General features: G+C 42.2%; 1 long non-coding RNA gene across 1 annotated transcript in view; it reads left to right on the top strand.

Annotated features, from left to right (window-relative positions):
- Positions 1-17,962, top strand: part of LOC115335120 — an 80,838-nt gene that overhangs the window by 13,260 nt on the left and 49,616 nt on the right. Inside the window, exon 2 of the long non-coding RNA XR_003921366.1 lies at positions 13,430-13,544. This is a non-coding gene — a long non-coding RNA (uncharacterized LOC115335120). The remainder of the gene's footprint in view (positions 1-13,429; positions 13,545-17,962) is intronic.

A 17,962-nucleotide genomic window follows, 5' to 3' on the forward strand; every position in this document is an offset into this window, starting at 1 on the left:
AGACTTGGTTCTGAGGGCACTGAACGTTTTTGTGCTGGCTTCAGCAAAGTGGAGCAGTCTTGTACCACAATTTGAGCTGACTTACAGACATGTAAATACAGAAGGCGGCCAGGAATTTCCATTATAATCCTCCAGATTTCTACCAAGACAACTGAGATGAGAATCAGGCCTTTTAAATTGCTCCCTTTGCCTGTTTGCTATTCTGGGAAGCTATTGTTCTCAAAGGGACATCTTTAAAGCAAAAGCTGGTAGAATAATTTATTTGCGAATAATTTATTCAGTGATTGATGGGAAAAGCTGCTGAATAAATAATTCACTGAATGCTAATGGAACATCAGAGATGGTCGAATAATGAAAATGTTTATTTGCAAATAATTTATTCAAAGAAAAATGCTGAAATGTATCAGCTCAATTATTCTTGGTGAATAATCCAGGCATTCCTACACAGCCCACTGTGACATGTCGTACAAAGATGCTGTTTTCAACAAAATGAAACACTCCAGGTAACTAACCCATGTTTGCTTCAAGTGAGGAACTCTCATTTTCTGCTCTCCAGCAAGAGTGGTCATGAGAAGAAGTTTGGATAAGAAAGTCCTCAAACTTGAGCTCAAACTGAAGGTCGAGCCCTAACTCTAACTGTGATGGCAGTTGGATATCATCAGCTTCTTTCATCCCTTACTTACTGTTATTATTAGCAGCAGCTTTATCATCTGAAATCCTTTCTATGATTCTAAGCTTTGTGCTTTTTTTTCTCAACAGCAAAGGATGTGTCCCTCGGTCCTCTCTCTGGGCCGAGCAGTGCCATTGCTCCTGAGGAGCGCGGTCCCCATGCTGGTGTTGCTGTGGCAGCAGAGGGGTTTCCTCTGATGACAGACTTGGAACACTGGGCAGCTCCAGATCACCCTCTGTTTTCAACTCTCTGAGAATTCAAATGGTCAGAAGCTGCCGTGAAAGAGTTGGAAGGAGGCAATGCGTAGTTTATAAAAGCATGGACTTGGGAGACAGTCCTGATGTTTCACAGCACTATGTGGATGATAAGGAAATATGGCATCAGCACCACTCATTGTGCATCTTTCTCTAGTCTGGATCACTGAGCTCTTTGAGACCTACCAGTGGTTAACTGGTCATTTAGCACTGACTTCACCTGCAGGGGACTGGGGAGGTTTTTTAAAGATGTGCTCTGAAGATTTCAATTCTAAATCTGCACTGACTACAGCAAAAATAAACAAATTAACCAAAGCCAAATTCCCCAGCAGAACTTTTGTCAGTAATCTCTCTTGTTTGGCAGATGTTTAGAGAGCGCAAGCTTGGAGTCCCCAGGCAGGAGACTCTGTGTGGGGCAGGTACGGCTGGCGTCACGGTCCTCAGCTGTTCCATTTGCCAGAGGAGATCTTCCCTGCTTGCATGCAGCTGTACAATGGGTCTCAGGTGCTCCTGGAAAATTGAAGTGATTTTGTGCTGATACTGGAGCTAATACCAGAAAAATCTAAATTACATTTTAAAAGGAAACTACCCTTTTATCTTTTAACCTTAGGCCTCTCCCTCTCATGCAGAAAAATCAATCTTGACTAATCTACTGACCAAGTGAAAGTAAAAAGAGGAACCCATATAAACATGTACTTTATCTTCTTTAAAATATTTTTCACAGAGAAGCTTAGCAAAACATCCAGAGCTCCCTCATAGGTCTTAGGAGACAACCCCATTGTCCTGAAAGGATCCATCATTACTCTTGAGGGAGAGTTTTGGGAAGAAACAGTAGATAGATCCTTCCCTGCTGTCTAGGTGTTGAAGAAAACTCTGCAGCAAGGACTGTACCTACTTTCCTCTTTAATAGAGAGCTGGATTCCTAAAGTTGTGCTGAAAGTTGTGCTGAAGACACAGCTGCAGCAAATTAGCAAGTGGGCCGTCACCTAGGTCTGGGGAGCAGATAAACCCAGCAACCTGAACCATAGCTCTGCTTGCTGGAGGGTTTGGTATTAGCTGCAGGAAGGGCTGTTATCATTACTTTATTTTTTTATGATTTATCTATTTTAACTGTAGTGGCTAGTGCTTATGGCAGGAAAAACTCTTAGAGCAGAAACTCTGTAACTAGCAACCTGGGCTTCATCAGAAGCCATCAGGAATATGGCTTCGTCAGAAAAGAAGACACGGTCTGTGCAAAAGCAGTGCAAAGGTAAGCTTTACTCAGATTCCTGTCTTTTGGAAATCCTCTCTTTTTCTGATGCATTTTTCCTATTTCTTCTATCTCTTTTCCTCTGGTTTTGTGAGCATTAGGCATGGTTTATAACCAGGAAAATATATAACCCTTTAAGAGTGTAACTCTTTGGCATGCTGCTCTCCTGCCCTTTCTGGATTAAGAGGGGAAGTTGGGGACAATTTGACTTTTTGGCTTTGCTTTTTATTTTTAAAGCTTTTCTTAACTTCTGATCAGATGTAGATTCAGGCCTTGGGCCAAGACTAGAGTTGGTGTATCTCTTGTCCAAAATGTTCTGCTTGTGCCTGGCTTTCACAGTTTAAAAACAACCCCTCAATTTACATTAACTGCACGGTCCTGAAATCTCAGGTGCAGATCAGGTCATCTTGCCCATCCCTCGCTGCTTTATCATCTTGTTTTCTCCATTTCCTCCAGTGATATATTGAGGTAAGGAACATTTTCAAGAGCAGGGACACTAAATCATGTATGCTCTGTGTATGCATAATCTGGAGTATCTGGTCCAGAATGCTAACGAGGGCATGCTGGCAAAAAGAAATTGCAGGAGAGACCTTGGAGTCTGCTGGGACATACTGAGCAAGAGGCAGGAGAAATTGCACCATTTTCTCTTACTAATGGTAGTCCATTTGCTCCTCTGAATAACTTAATTCCCTCTCCATGCAGCCAGATTAAGCAGCCAGAGATCAGGGTCCTGCATAGTTTGGGGGCTGCAAAACTCTCGGTGGAGATGACTTAAGCCTAGGTGACTTATGGGCAAAGTATGGTAGGGTAGGGAGTAATAAAAAAAACCCCAATCCAAAATGATGTGTAGATGTGGAGAGTCTTATGCAAAATAATTGAAAATACCGCTGGCTTAACCATGGAGACTTTAGATCTCGTGACACTCATCTCAGAGCCTAGCTTGCAAGTCCTTGCTACCTTTCACAAGTCTTTCTGAGCACCCAGGGCTGCTGGGTGCTTCAGCTATGGAAATAGCATTCATCCAACATGCTGGAGGCAGGTGAAAAAGGCTTGTGTCTGTGCATTGGCTCTACAGCTCCCCTGAGAATCTATAGCAAACTTAATTTTGAGCCAGATTTCCATCATCTTTGCACTACCCTACCTAGATCTAAAAATAACATAGCTGTGCTAAGAACCTGCTATTATATTTTCTTTTGTGATTACACCCATCCACATCAGAACCAGTTCAGAGTTGGTTTTTTCTCCAAATTTCTGGCTGTATTAGCACTGTCAGAATCCCTGATGTATCACCTTGCAGGGAGTCTAAATGCTTGTCAGTGCCTTACTTTGCATTTTTGTTCTGGGCTCAAAGCTGAAAGCACAGCTGAACTGAAATCTTTTCTCTGGATGCTGATAGAAATGTAAGAGAAATCTCATTTTTAAAAAGTATGAAAGGACCATAAAAATAAGTCTTTCACTAAGCTGATCAACTCAGCCTCTTTATACCAGAAAGGATTCAGAATGAGAAGCTGATAATACAGGCTTTAGTTTGTGGGAAATGAATTAGAAAGACAGTATTTGAAAGAACTATTTCATTTAGGTGTTTCACTGGCATATAATGAGCTACTATAGTTATATTGCAGCAAGCTAAAATATTATTTAAAAGTTAATTCATATTTTTAGCATATAATTTCTAATTAACTTGCTGTAGTTATCTTGTTAAATGTCAATTAAATCACAGAGCATTCCTCAAAGGTTTCCTGTATTCATAAAATGTAATTATACAGCTATTGCTCATGTAGCCCTTATTACTAGTATAATCTACAGCTAAATATATCTTTTACATACTAATTATACATTACTAAGTGCTATATTGATAATCAGTAATTGATTTAGCACAATGAATTGTCATGTTACCTCTTCAAATGTCAACCCTAAGTATTTTGAATTAAAAGTTCTGGCCACAACTTTGGTTGTAGTTGAGGTTTGCTGCCACGCTTGTACCTGGGTAGAAGGGTTGATCTGCTAAAGCTGTGGTACCAGAGGGCAGCGCCTGCCTCAGTGTGCTCCCGATTGCCACGATCAGGCTCCCCTCTGGTGCGAGGTCTTTGCTGCGGGGTGCAGTGCTGGCTTGGACAGTGCGTGGCGGGGTGTGCAGGCGTGTCTGACAAATGCTGCGTCCTGCAAAACGCAAGATGTCTCGGAAAAGCTAGGATGGCTCCACTGACAAGAAGTGAGGACAAAATGGGCTGAGAAGTTACGTGTCACAAAAAAAGAAGGAAAAAGGCAGGAGAAGGCCTTAAAAGTTTATCCCCAAACTTCCTAAAGGGGAAGATAGTCAAACATCTTTTGAAAGAAAAACCTCTCAGATAATCTAGTGTAGGATTACCATCCTTTTTTTGCACTGATACCAAAATAAAAGGTGAAGGTTGGAGTACTTATTGCTGCATATAATTTCTCCTTCTCCCCAGTTTTGTTTTCATACTAGCTTGTGTCTGTAGGACTGTGTGGAGCAGGGTTATGTTGTGCTTGTAAGGCACAGTGGGGATTGTCTTGTCACATCTTCCAAAGCACCAGCTCGGCTCCATGGCTGAGCAGTGTTGACCTCCCTTTTCTAAGGCAGGATTAATTACACCTAAACAATAGCAGAAAATACCTGAAATGCCAGTTAACTGTGATCTATAACTGTGATGGTCCAGACAGAAAAAAGAAGAGGGGGCAAAAAAGACAGAGAAGCTGGGAAGGCCTTAATTAGATTTGCACATTTACTGCCCAGTAGTAACTTGGAGTGAATATTATTCCCAGTCTCTCCCAGCCTGTCTCCAGTCTCAGCTAGCCTCTCCTCCTCCTCCCTTCCCCCTCACTGTCTGAATAATATTTACTGGTACATCAGTGTTATTAAGAGTTTGGATCTTCCATGTCCCTTGCCAGATTCATATGTGTCTGTGTTGATATTGATGTTATTCAAACAATGATCATCTCCTTCCCTTGTCAGTTTATATTGCGTGTTTCACATAGCACACTCTTAGCAAACAAGACTCATCCTCTGCTTTTTTTCCCCATTTGTGGTTTTTTTCCTTTTGCTAGAAGTGGTATTTAAATTAAACCATGCTTTGGGTTTTTTTCTTCACTCTTGTGTTTCCTAAGGCAACAAATTTTATGGATCTGGGAAATAGAATCAATATGAAGTTGGATTGTCCTTATGAGATCCTCTTAATATCCCACGCGACCAGGCTTTGTACATCAGGATTAAGAAAAGGGAAAATTACTGAGGGCAGGATTCTTTGGAGGGCTGTTTGTGTGCACATCATGGACAAATATTGAAATGTGGAAAACATAATACAGAGAATCCAGGGGTTTGTGTAGCTTTAATTGAAACCATTTGTAACCTTCATTCTCTATGATCTTAAATGACTCTTTATCTTTCTTGAGTTCATATGGTGGGTTCTGATGCACACTGAATTCATAAAATATACAAAATTTCAGTGTTTTTAGGAGAAAATTCATATCCAGTGATGGGGGAGAGATGGCAATTCAAACAATAGCACTCGGTGATATAAAAGTGAACCTATTCTTCAGAATGCTCAAGCTTTCCAGAAAGCTGTGTGGTTACTACCTGGTCATTTACATTTTGTATGAGGATACTCCAAAAGCAGATGAAAGACTTTGTTAATTCTGAGTAACTTTTTTTTATTGATATATTGAAGACAAAATTTTCCGGCTCGCTCACAGCATTCCTTGTCTGGGGGAATGTGTTTGCTTCAGATGGGCTCACAATTATTCCATGATACTGTTGGCTTCATAACTGAGGTCTCTTCATCAGAGTTCATTAGAAATAAAAAATTAATTGAATTAGGGCAGTTACCCATGTGGGAGCAATTAGAAGCAGCAGAAATATTCTTTATGAGAAGACAGTTTTGCTTATTCCCCAAGATTTAGGGAGCTTTCCCTGCCCGGTTGCTCACCACAGGCACTCCTGCTGCCCTGCCAGTTTGCTACTCTGACTTTTCTGTTGATTCTCCTCTGTTCCCTTCTCCCTTTGCATTTGGTTGGCCTCCTATTTTTGAACTTGATGGTTGTTTTTCCTCTGGCAAACTGCTTCATCAACTGAATTGGTATTGCTTTTATGCTGTAATTTTCATTATGTCAGTGGCTCACTTCACCTCCCCTGTCAGTTTGCGTCACTTCTGCTGGGTGGACAGGCTCGCTGCAGCAGTGCCGCTCGCCTTTCTTCATCAGTTTGTATCACTTCCTTATAAATACTGATCCATCATGAGCAGCACTCTCCCAATTTTCTGTCCAACTGTTCCATAGCCTAATCCTTAATATTAAGTATTTGCAGTGTTTTCAGTGAAGTAAATTCCAATTTATGCCAGCCATGGCGAGTCCTGTTTGTGTGAAGCGGAAACATCCTGAGTCAAGATGAGTCCTCATCTTTAGGTATATTTAGTATTCTGTAGAAGACTGTTCTCATCTCCTTTTAAAATACTCCAATATTCCCACAAAAGGCCTTTCACCAGGGCAGTGTATCACCCTGTTAGCTCCTTAGATGCAGCAGAAATCTGCAGTACAGACAGGTGGAAGAAGAGACAAGGATGTTTGGTGAGACCTGTGTAGATTGAGATGGAAGTAATGGGGAATCTGGAGACAAGGAGTTGGAATAGGAAGAGCAGAAAGAAGGGACGGGACTGAAGATGATGAAGATAAAGTATCTAAGATTTGAGCTCTAGAGTTCTCTCTCTGTAGCATGTGGTTGAATTTTACCCAATTTGCAGTCTTGGCATTTTCCTTTCTTTTTTTGTATGCTCATATATTGACTTAGCTCTAGAAAAAAAGAAAATGGAACTTATATAGATTCAGTGTGCATAACAAAAATGTGATACAACATATTCCCTCTGAGTATTTTCAGAATAAAAAGGCAGAGAGAAATCAGATAAATGCATCAATAGGAGTCAGCTGTCTGCCAAACCATGTTTTAAATATCAAATTAGAATATAATAGTATGCATAGTTTCCATATCAAATTATGACATTATTGGCAGAGACTAGAAGGTGACACTACTCGAAGTCCTCCTACATCCCTGGATAACAGATGAAACAGTCTTAAATGGAATACAAAGCAATTTTGTAATCAAATGCAGGCTTATATGGACATTCACGTAGTTCAGACAAGGGAAATCCAAATGGAGGGGAATTAATGTTTTTTTGATAGATTTTTTTTTTTATGCTAGGGTGAATAGCCAGACTGAGGGATACAGGGGCAGAAATCTAATTACCCAAATAATGTAGGTGGCTATAGGCAAGCGCTCCGCTCCCCTTGTTTTTTCTCCTTACTGGCACCGTTGGCAAAATGCTTCTTCTGCAGGAAGTGCTATAGTTGGGTGGGATAGACAAAACTGGAAATCTGAGAGTATTTCCACCAGGGCAGGGAATTCTGCTCTGTGGAGTCACATCTCTCTGTTGGGGAAAAATGTGAGGTGGTTTTCCTCCCAGAGGTATAAGGAGAATGTAAGCTGTTATTCAGCTGGTTGAACTCTACAGTGCATTCTTGCTCATGAAGTATTTGAGGGGCACAGGAGTTCTTGGGTTCTAGAATTAAATTAACTGCTACTGAGGCATCACTAATGTCCTCTAGAGGCCTCTGATGTTCACCAGCAGCAGAGATCCCCCCTGGACAAGCAGGTGGGAGCATCTCTGAGCACTGGAGCTGAGCTCTGCTTTAGGATATCTTTTCTGTTGATAGTCGCTTCCTCTGCGGCTTGAAACTGGACAGAAGAGCAATATTTATAGCAGTAAATAAAAAGTGTCAGCATCAACAGAGTGATTCCTCCAGGTGGTGGTGGCCAGCTCGTGTCCCCCATGGACTGGCTGTTACAAGGAGATGTATCGCTCGGAGCAATGGGCTGGCCCTACCACTGCCTCTTATGTACCTTGTATGTGGGCAGAGGGATTCAGTTCAGCCTGAGGATGTTCACTTGTTGCATTCTGGCAGCTCTTAAACACAAATTTCATTTTGGTAATTGTGCAAAAAATAATGTACTTGTCTCTCATAGGGTACTCCCGCCAGACAACAGCATGTAGATGAGTGTCAGAGTAGATTATATATTTAATATATCACATACTGTTGACTTTTTAAGTAATAAGGCAATAATGAAAGCAAGAACATCTGGAAGCATGCTGAGAAACAGTTATTCTTTAAATATTGATGATCTGGTTTTGTAACCATCATAGTAAAAACACACAGATGGAGTTCAGAGCTTTAGCTGGACTGCTTGGCTTAGGCAATGTGGCAAAATCATAATAAGCAACAAGAGGAAAGAAAAAGATTGCAGTAATCCCAGTTGGATGCGCCTTTTCTCAGAAGTGTGCTAACATCTTCCCATTTCTCTTGGTAATCTTCTCATGGAAGATATGTAGTGACTGGCACAGCAGTTCAGTGAAGACCACTGACAAAAATCTCACTGTATTGTGTGCTTCAGAAGATAAAGATGGTCAGGTTGGATGGTGACTTCTGAGTGTGATGAGACAATTCTTGTGGACGAGGCTATTTCCATGGTGTTCTCTGCACACGGCAGTAGTTTAGGTGCAGTTCAAGGTTGCAGCTCCCCCAGACATGGGGGGAAAGACAAAGAAAGAGGAAATATTTTTTTTCCAAGCCTAAGATATATTGCTCTAATATTTCTTTTTGCTTTTGCTTCTATTCCCTCTTGGCAGTTCCATCTCTCCATATAGCTATAGGCTGTCTGTCTGTGGCTCTTATACACACACACACACAGAGAATACTTGTTAACTACAACTATTTGAGACGAAACAGTGAGGTTCTGTGCTGAAGAAGAGTTTTTCAGATAACTGCCTGAGGCACCAGACATTTTAGAATCAAGATCTGGGAAGTAGAGTCATTATTTCTGTTGTTTTAGTGCCTGCTTTTATTCTCTTTCTTATTGACAAATGTTCTTTAACCCATATTGCTGTGGGTGGTTTTTTCACATTTGCACTATACAGAACTGTTAAAGAAGAAAAAAAAAAAAAAAGACTTTTTATTTAACCATCTCTGCAATGTCTCCTACTTCATACTCCATCACCCTTTCCTGTCTCCTTTTTTGACTTCTGATCTATGGACATAGACTCTGAAGTCTGTAACTTTCCACATGAGATGTGAATGGAAGGTGTCTGGAACAAATGGGAGCAGAAGGGAAAAGTCCTCTTCAGCTCCCTATGGTGAAGTGTCAAACAAATCGCAGCATTACAGACTACCTTGTTCACGAAGGTACGTAGCCATCTTCCTTGCTGGCTTCTATAGCTGGTGCGAGTTGTACAAACAACTGATGTGACCTCTGTAATAGCTGAAACCAATGGATCTTCCGGCAGATGAATGCTTACAAGTACAGAAAGCAGATCCGGGTCTTCATTATTCACATAAAACCCCACTGGAAAAAAAACACACGAGAGACCTGAGAGTCTGGCTGAGGGAGAACTCTAAATTGCAGATTTGGCATCTGTGTCCTTGTGGTTAGCCTCAGACTCAGCCTGTGCTTCTCCACGCCCTGGGAGGGGATCTCTGGCACTGTGATATTTAGGCCCTCCTTCAATGATAAGCCAACACATGACTGGTTCCAGTGCAGCTTATCTTTAGACTTGATGATATGCTGTGATACAAAGATACCAATGTTAATGTTCTTCAGTGTAATGAGATGCCCTGCAGGTTGGATCTAAGGCTGCTGAATGACAGCTACTAATTGTGTGCACTTGTATGGACCATCATAAGAGATGACTAGCCCTGTCTGGGCTTTGGGAGGTCAGCAACTGATAATGTGCTCTCTCTGTGTCTTTGCTCCTAAGCTATGTTTTGTTCCCCGCAAGGTCAACATGATAGAGTATGGATGTGGTGAAAGGCACAGCACTCAAAACCTATTTCAGATGCAGAAATATCTGCTTCGTTCCTGGTGGTGGTGTGAGTTTAGTGCAGTCATGGCTCAGGTCAGGGCCTTGTTGTAGGCTGTTAAAGCAAAGCACTAAGCTTCTGCTGCTGAGAGGTTACGTTTTAGTATGTAGACAACAGGTAGCAAGTACATAAAGTGCCATAAAAATAAGGAGAAAAGATGGAGAAGAGGACAGACCTGTGGTTGCACAAGTCATTTGTCCCAGTGACCTCTGGGGGTCTCAGGTGTCTGTAAGAAACTAATAGTTATTCACTGGCATAATGGTAAAAAAAAAAAAAAAAAGAAAAAAGATTGGATGTGAAACTGAGGAGTATAAAATATTTTCTTCCAGCAGCAAAATAAGAGGAGAAATAACCTGATCCTCCCCTTCTCAGCAGCTTGAAGCCTTGATCCTTTTGTGAGCCTCACAAATCAAAAGGACAGTTTGTCTGAGTTCATGGTGAGGTTTTTGTGTGCACTGTGATGAGGACAGTGATGGAGAACACTCTTGAGACCAGCTCTTCTCAGCTGAAGAGTCTCTGAGAAAGTCCTGAGGAAGGAAGGGTTTTCAGGGAGAGCTAACATTTTTTTATTAGCTCTACTAGAAATGCACAGACGAGTTTTTTGGTTAGACAGCCCTCTTAAGGCGTCTTTCACTAGTTGCAGGAGTGCCAGCTGTTAGGTCTCTTGCTACTGTGGGCTGCAAAAAAAGTGTCCTAAATGTGAAAAGCAGAAGTCTGGGGCGGTTTCTTGTTGCTGCTCCATGAATTCAAGCGCTGACAGTACTGAGCCCTTGCCCTGCTGTCCTTGCACACAGTGCCTCTGCCTTCTTTTGGGCATGTCTTGATTGACATTAAGATGTGGAGATTCAGCAACTGTTGTGAAGGACATGAGTGCAAAGGACCGCAGCCCCTACCCCTGTGATGAGGAGTAGAGGTCTCTGCTGCTGACTGTCTTGTTAGAGAAATTAGGGAGGCAGCACTCTGAATTACTCTGGGGTGCAGCCAGTGCGGCGCTTGTTTGACTCGACCGGATGGATACGGGAAGTATCTTGGGGAAGAGGTCTTGTGGAGAGCCCTCTTGGAAAGACCGGTGCTCTTCCCTGGGAAGACACAATTTCCCTAGTTATTTTTATAGTAATTTTATTTTTGCATTTCGTTCTTTATTGGTAGAATTGATAGATACTTGATAAGTTTGAGCCACACCCAATTGTTTCCTCAGTAAATCCTTAAACCTGGGTTATATTCTGTTGCAAATATGCTGTGGCTCAAAGAGATTTTAAGAGCTCAGTATAATTTACTGAGGCTCAAAAAACCCCCTCACAGTTTTATCAAAATATGAAAGTGTGATCCGATAACAGAAATACTTCTAGGTTCTAAAGTAATTCCCTTCATTTGATAATGTTCAGATCAGCGTATCTACAAATATTACTCATTGCAACATTTTATTTACATTTTTAAACATGTTTGATTAACCTGCCTTTGGACTGCAGAGCTAAATGTCTAATCTGACAGATGAACTGCATGGGAAAATTGAGGATATGAACTTGTTTACCAAGCTGGGGTGGAATCCGCAGAGTTCTCTCGGCAGTCTTCCCAAATGAGATTTAGGCTATGTAACGACGGTAAAGATCTCCGATTTCTCGGCACATCAGATAGCAACAGGTCTGGAAGCCGGGCTCTGCCCTGCCCAGCCCTACGGGCCCCGCCAGCCAGCCGACTCTGAACTCCCCGTCAGTTTTCTCCCCCTCTCCGGTGACAACAGCCACGAATTCTACCCGTGTTGCCCCGAAGTCGCCGGAGCAGCGCGGAACCGCCGCCCGGGAGAGGCGAGGGCGGGCCGAGCGCCGCCCCGCGCCGAGCCGCGCTAGAGGGGGCTCTCGGACAGCGCAGCGCTCCGCCCGCGCTGCGCCGCTGCCGTCCAGTGTTTCGGCCAGACGCCGAGGCTAAAAGCCCGGTTTCGTCTTGCCTTCACGGAGCCGCCGACGGAAAGAGCAGATAAAACTGCCTGTGAACGGCTTCCTGCGTTTTCTTATCCAGGGTTTTCCCCACGCTTACTGTGTGGTTCAACGCGGGCCGGATCTGTCCGTTTCGGCGGTCGACCGAGCTGTTCGTGTGGTTTTTAAGAGGTCAGTTTTGCTGTGGGAAGTTAGGCGACTACAGTAACTTAGTTGCAATAATCATTAATGCTAATGAAGATGCTTACTGGCAGCCTCTCATCACGTGGTGTCCCAAAACACTTCCCAGATCTGAAAACTTAGGTAAACGGAAATTACATGACACATCCTAGGATTTGAAATCGGAAACGAGTCCTGCTTGCAGCAGTGCATAGACCGGAACTATTGAAGTCAAACACGAGCAGGAATTCTGTGGCTAATAGAGAGCACGTGCAGGATTTTAGCTGGGGTTTCTCCAGGATGCTGTGGACAGGCTGAAACACTTCATCATTATTGCTGTGCCATCGTTCTTCCCTCTGCCCCAGGGTCCTGTCAAGTCACCTGGCTGCACCAATGTGACTTAAGAAATTAATTCACTTTGTACTTAGTGCTGCTCTTCAATCCAGGGGGGATAGAGCCAGTTTGTAGGTGATGTATGAGCCCAAGAGCCAGTTATGAGCCTTTCCGTAGCGTGGGTGTGTATTAATCCAAATGGAGGATTTGCTTTAAGTGCAGACCGAGCTGCATCAAAAGCTTGCTGCATCAGTATTACCATGTGTTTACATGTTTTGAGGAGCATTCACTCTTTGACAACATATCACAAGGCAGCAGATCAAAAAGGTCCATCTACCTCTCAGATTGTTTTTCAACCCACTTTGCACTGCGTGAGTCACAACGCCCACGAGGAGCGGGAGGGGTGGTGGCATTTCATTGCAAGCAAGCTGAGCAAACCCCCAATACAATCAGCTCAGCAGAAAGGGTTTTTTCAGGCATGCAAAAGGGGCAGGTAAATCAGGAGTGAAAATTTCTGGCAAAGCCTACAGGGAGACTATGGGCCAAAGGGCAAATCAGAGCAGAGGGGAGAGGTCCAGGTGGTTTGGGAGCCAGAGGCTGCACCTCTGTCACTCGGCCGGGCAGTGCTCGCAGCCCTCCATGTCACGGGTACCAAAACTGACTTTATTTGATGTAGGAAAAGAAAGAGTTTTAATTGCTAGCTTACAATAAACTGTGTATGGCATGTAAATATTGCAAGTGTCAAAAGTTTCCAAAAATCATAGCAGCAAACTTATCTGCTTATTTTTATAATATGCGAGGATGAGCTGTTTTTTTCCAATTGGATAGCTGCTGTAATAGAAATATTATACTGACAGCCAAGCTTACTCCCAAGCCTAATGCATTTTCAACTTTTTTATGCTGATTTCAGGAAGTACGGCTCCTGTAATTTTCATCCGGATATCAGGAAGCGATGTGTTGTAAGAACATCTCATCTACCACGAGGGATGAACCCGCAGAAATCACTTACACCAACAGATTTACAGGTAAAAGTGTTTTTATTTTAAAAGATTGCTATAGAAATAGCAGTTTTCTGCTTTAGCCTATGGATTAAGAACACTGGGAATTTCAAACACTTTTGTTGGACCTGCTGGTAAATGGGGGGATGGTCCAACTGGACACAGGATCACAGAGCAGCAATGAGTTTTCCAGCCTTATCTTCATCATCTTCAGGAATATAATAAAGGTGTCTTTACTACTAGTGAATGAAGTCAGAGTGCTGTAAAATCAACCCAAATGGGAATTTTACATTGGTGTTGGAATGCAACAAATACCTATGCATTATGGATTTACATTAAATGAGCTTTCACAGCTAGAGCAGTGGCTTTTTGGAGGACTTGGTCTTCCAAGAGACTTAGGTGTTTATTATATTCTGTTTTCATTTGTATGCAGCCTCATGGACTTTGAGCAGATTGGTTGTGAAATTTTCATCAATTGTTCATTACTGGACTGTCAATTTATAGTTCTGGCTGTGTCTCTCACAAACACCTCCAAGTAGTGAGTTTGCAGAAAATCAAGGGCGGGACTGGACTATGGGTTCACAATCCTTCTAGGTGATGGTCCCAGGTCAACAGTTGGGGTTCATTATTAGGGAAAGATATATCAGATGCCTGTGCTGTTGCTGAGTTGTTGCTTCTTATTCTTGCATAAATGGAAAATGCACAGTTTTCAGAGCTGCCAGTCTGGGATCTACAATAAACAGTAAAAATAAACTTTAAAAGTAAAGCTCAAGCAATTGGAAAAGATGGTGCTTTGATACTGTTTTCTCAAGCTAACTTGCAGCCTAAGCAAAATTATACACAGCTTTTGCCAAGCTTAAGATTTCTAAAATGCTTTGATTTCGCCTCCTTCTCCCTGCATTGTTTGGCACTTGCTTTCAGTGTGCAACCACAGCAGGCATCACAAATGTAACATGCATGTAAGAACAGGGGATTTTAAATGGTAACATGACAGAGACATCACTAGGTTTTCAAGGAAAAGGAAAGTGGGATGGGGGTGGGATGGGGGAAAATAATCCAGTACTGCAGTAGGCTAAAGGCTTGATAGAAGTGCTTTGCAAGCAGTATTATTCATCGGTGGTATTGCTGAGTCAGAGAAGAAGAAAGATCTACATAAAAAGAGCTGCTTTTGGATCACGTCTTAATGCAGAAATTTCCTACTAGATTTTTTTTTTTACTAGTGCTCAAGCAACATTACTAGTGAAGCTACAGCAGTTCACGCAGGAAACGTAATGATGAAATTATTTCAGTTATGAAGTCTTCGCAGTAGTAACTTGGTTTGCATAGAGGGTTCTTGGTGCCCAACTGGGATTTCCTCTACAGTAAAAATAGACAATAATTTGCGCACTGATTTTTCAGGATGGGTTAGGATGCAGTATTAGTAATGTGTGAGCTCTGGGTAGTTGGCTGACATAACTTTTAATGACTTTCTTCCTGGGTTTTTATTTTGACTGTTCAGAGGCCTTTACAAGTAAGAAGAGTGCACAGAGAACCTCCCCCAAAGCTAGCACCTTCTGTCCTGAGTAATGGTCTTTAGATGCTGTAGTGCCATCTCGGAGCATCCTGCAACAAAACACACAGGTTTACTTGTGCAAATGCACAGTCTTCCCATTACGTGGGGTGCACCTGTCCCGGCTATATCACTTACAAATTTATAGCATAGATAAATATATGCATAGGTAACCAGTCTCGATGTGGGGAAGTTCTTATTCACACGTATGCTTTGTACCATGCTACACTCCCATAGCATGGTCTGTACCTGAGAGCAGAGGTCCCCAGGCAGGGCTCCATGCATAGCTGCCCACACAGCCCAAGTGCAAGGCTAGCTTTTCCCTTGCACCTTCTCATTCACCCACATTTGTATTGCTGGGTTCCGAAACACCTTTTGGAAAAGTTTGTTATCCCATTCTCTGCCAGAGGAAATGACAGAAAAATGCCAAACTATCAGATTAATCCTCCTTGGCAGGTAGCAAAAGCTATCTTCTTTTTTTTCTGAATCACTCAGCAGAGATGAGTTCTTGTTTTTAAGGGAGGCATGAAGAAATCATTCCAGTGCAGGATCCAGCAGTCAGGTCCTTCTATTTGATAAAATTCTTCACTTGGTAACATATTAAGTCTTGACTTTCTGCTATACAGGGGATGACAAATGAAGCATCAGGGATGGGAATCAAATGATTAGGACTTATGAAACCCTCGTTTTGTTTTGCTGTCTCATTGTGTTACAAGAAAACAATCACCCTTCCTGTATTTGCCTTTTTTTTTTTTCTTTTTTTTTTTTTTTTGGCTCACAGATTAGTCTGGTACTTGCACTGGAAAGAAAACAGGAAAAAAAGTTGTACCTTTTGTCTTCCCATTTCTGTTACAATTAATCTGATTTGTGTTCAGGCAATAGCCATTCCCACTTGCAGTATATACAATTCACCAACCTTGCAACTACAGTTCCTTCTACATAAATCAATCTCTGTTTAATTTTATCCTGTGCTGAATTTGACCAAACCCTCAGGAATTGGTTATAAAAACTGTACAAGTTCAGTTTTTTATTTTGATCAATTCGGAGGGCTGTAGGCAGGTATTCTGTAATGTAATCATTGCTCATGGAAAGCTGAAGTGTAGTATAATAATGTTTATGTTGAAAAATCAGACAACAAATTTTTAGTCATCTGTGCTGTCTGCATTGTTCCCAATTTTTGAAATACCAAGTAACTTTTAAGTTAAAAGCACTGAGTATGAAAGTTTTCAAGACTGCAAACAAGACTTTTATTTTAAAATATTAATTTTTAAATTATTTGTCATTTAACTTCCATATGGCCATAGTGGAATACAGCTATGTTATATATGGATGTCTAATAACAACTTTAATTGGCCTTTAACAAGGAAAATGGTTTTTTTCTGTGTGTATAGACATATGATCCTGCAGTGGTCCTCCAGCCACATTAGAATAAAAATGAGGGAGTTCATCAACCCATCCAGCTTAGAGAAAAGCACCAGAGATATTCCAAAACTTGTTGTAGGCTTTGATTCTCTGCAAGAGATCCTTCAGTGCTGTGCTGGTAGGACATGTTTGAGGGCCTGAATGTCTTTGACCCCAAGTCTTCCAAATGCTGTAATTGTAAAGTCATACCCCGCCCCACTCCCACCCCCCCCCCCCCCCCCCCCGAGGAGTGACACTGGACAAGGTGTGAGAGGCTCTGGGGTGGGGGGGACCATTTGTGACCAGTTTGTTCCCCACAACTCTGCTTTGTTCCTGGGCTTCCTTTCTAACCACCCTGAGTGTGGGCTTAGAAAACTGGTAGAAGAGCAAGCATCCAAAAAGCATGTGAGAACAGGGGACCTTTCTTCAGTAAGTCTGAGTAGTTTGGGTCTGTACCTTTGTCTGCCGCTTTCCTGGTGACGCACAGCTCTCAGGGCAGTGTTGAGACCTTTTCCTGTGAAATGTGCCCTGAAACGTCCCAACGCCTTTGCTAAAATTGCCTCCATTCACTCAGGTCTGTCACTAAACACTTTCACATCCTCGGGGAATGTGTCCAAGTGCCAGCTTTGCTAAGGCTTGGTGGTGGAGGCTTTTGGGTGTGTGTGGCAGGGAGATTAGAAGCTGTGGGGGGAGGTAAGATAGCTGGAGGACCAACTAGCCTCAACTTCATCAAGAAATGCAGAACTACTTGCTTACAGTTTTTGAAGAGTTTTGCATTTCTTGAAGTTGAGGCTGGGATTTTATTTTTTCCAAGTCTTCTCCTACCTGATAGTAAATGAGTCCAAAAAAGATTTCTGTCATGTTACAATAGAAAATGAGACAGATTGCACCGTTGCTTCAGCTTTCATTTTAATACCTGCCAATACCATTTTGCAAATCTTGGAGTGTAATATTAAAAAAAAAAAGTGTAGCTAACATGAGGTTAAAAAATGTCTTTAGTGTGTAAAATATGAAGCTGGATGACACATAGGCAGCTGCAGATGCACTAATTTGATTTCATGCCTTAGAATCAACTGTTCTCCTGTACTGAAAGGCACATTTACATCCATCTGTCAAAGTCGGTTCCTTGTCTTTTCAGAGTTCCTCTGCTCTTGTTTCATCCCATGCTCTGCTCATGGGGGTGAGTTTGGAGCAGACTTTTCTAGCCCACCCATGTTTTTCAGGAACTTACAACAAAAATCTTTTTTTTTTTTTTCCTTTTTTTGTTTTCACCCCTTTACTTTCTTTACTCTTCTGAGTCTTAGGGAGGTATTATTACAGGATTATTAGACACAGAACGTAGGATCTGAGTGTTTAAGCTTTAATCCTCGTAAGCCAAAGCCCTGGCTACAAAGCTGGGTTCATGACATTCAAAAATCATTTGATATCTAGCAGCGGGGAGTTTGGCATCAGTGAGGAGCAGCACCTGGGCTGGCGCTGCGGCGGCTCAAGAGGC

Source organism: Aquila chrysaetos, chromosome 24 (assembly GCF_900496995.4).
Source record: "Aquila chrysaetos chrysaetos chromosome 24, bAquChr1.4, whole genome shotgun sequence".
In the NCBI taxonomy this organism is placed as follows: domain Eukaryota; kingdom Metazoa; phylum Chordata; class Aves; order Accipitriformes; family Accipitridae; genus Aquila; species Aquila chrysaetos.